Below are 1,780 nucleotides of genomic sequence, written 5' to 3'. Positions count from 1 at the left end.
GTATCAATGTCAAAATATTATTCCCATTGTGATATAGTTTTGCAACATCCCGAACAGGTACACTCAGCACCAAAACATTGTTCAAGCCACAGAATTTTGCAGTGACACCTACGTAACATGTAAATGAGGATTTCATTATCCCCTTTCATTCCTCAGCAAGATCAGGACCAGAGGCAAGACACTTGGAGGAACAGTTAGGTCTGAAAAGCCTACTGATGGAGGTAACCAAGTAAAAAAGATTTCTGGGAATGTAACCTTCAAAGGAGAGTTGATGTGAAGAAAGTTAGAGCAGGACAAAGAAAACAGATGGCAGGAAAGAGATTAAGAAAGAAAAGGAGGTGCTACTCTGTGTCACAGTGGAAGGTAGATAACTTAGGATATTAGCCTAAATGGAAGTTGTGCAGCACTTCAGTGGTATGGGCAAAGAGCTTGCATTTGAAACACTGAAGAACAGGAAATTGCCAAAGGGTTTTAGAAATCTGAGACAGTGGTTTGGCCAGAATAATTACGTTATTAACTGACTGAAGACTTTAAAGTGGCATTTTAAGGATGGGGAATAGGAGAAGCTTACAATAATTGAGACAAAATGATAACCTTAGCATGGTATTTTTGCTGATAGCTTAGGAACAAAAATAAATTCACCCTGTATGCATTGATTTTTAAATTTCTCTGTAATTTTTATACTTGAGATTGCATGGATTTTGTTGTCATCTTCCAAACCTTGACAAATTACTTCAGTTTTGGTATAGCACTTTTGTAATTGTTCTACTGGGCTCAGAAAAAGTCTAATTACAAACAAAAATCAACTCCTGAGATTTGTTCTTATTTTTCTCCTTCTCTTCAGCAGATTTCAGAGGTAGATTTTGTATGTATATCTGTGTGTGTGTACAGTTAATATAAATTAACACTCTGTATGTATGTATGTATGTACCTGCTCAGGGGTAGTATTAGAAGGTGATATTATTAACTTAAAAAGGAACTTTTAAAGTGTGCAAGCAGTGTGCCCCTGTGGCCAAGAGGGCCAATGGGATCCTGGGATGCATTAGCATTGCCAGCAGGTTGTTCTACTCAGCTAGTGAGGCACATCTGGACTGTGCCCAGTTCTGGGCTCCTCAGGACAGGGGAAAGATGGAGCTCCTGGAGCGAGTCCAGTGGAGGATTATGAAGATGATGAAGGGACTGGAACATCTCTCTTATGAGGAAAGGCTGAGGGAGCTGGGTCTGTTCAGCCTCGAGAGGAGACGGCTGAGACAGGACCTCATCAATGTCTATCAGCATCTGAAAGGGGGCTGGACCAGGCTCTGCTCGGTGGTGCCCAGCAATGAGACAAGAAGCCACGGGCAAAAACTGATGCCCAGGAAGTTCCACCTGAGGATGAGGAAGAACTTTCCTGTGCAGTGACCGAGCATTGAACAGATTGTCCAGAGAGGGTGTGGAGTCTCCCTCATTGGAGATATTCCAGAACCATCTGGACACAATGCTGTGCCATGTGCTCTAGGAATCCCCTATTAAAGCAGGGATTTTGGACCAGGTGACCACTGTGGTCCCTTCTAACCTCACACATCCTGTGATTCTGTAAAAAAAAAAATCCAGCTGTCCTGTAAAATGCCAATTTTTAGAAACCTGCTAAACAAGGTGGTAAAAGTGCACGACTGATGAAGTCACCACTAGCAGGAGGACAGAGTTCTCGGCGCACACAGGCAGCGCTGGCTGCAAAACTGGACTGGGGCTGCGCTGCTGCCTCTGGGCACGGTATTTATTCACCGAGCGGCAGCGCATC

Source organism: Manacus vitellinus, unplaced genomic scaffold (assembly GCF_001715985.3).
Source record: "Manacus vitellinus isolate BGI_N305 unplaced genomic scaffold, ASM171598v3 scaffold_10_pilon, whole genome shotgun sequence".
NCBI classification, from domain to species: Eukaryota; Metazoa; Chordata; class Aves; order Passeriformes; family Pipridae; genus Manacus; species Manacus vitellinus.
This window is presented reverse-complemented; position numbering follows the sequence as displayed.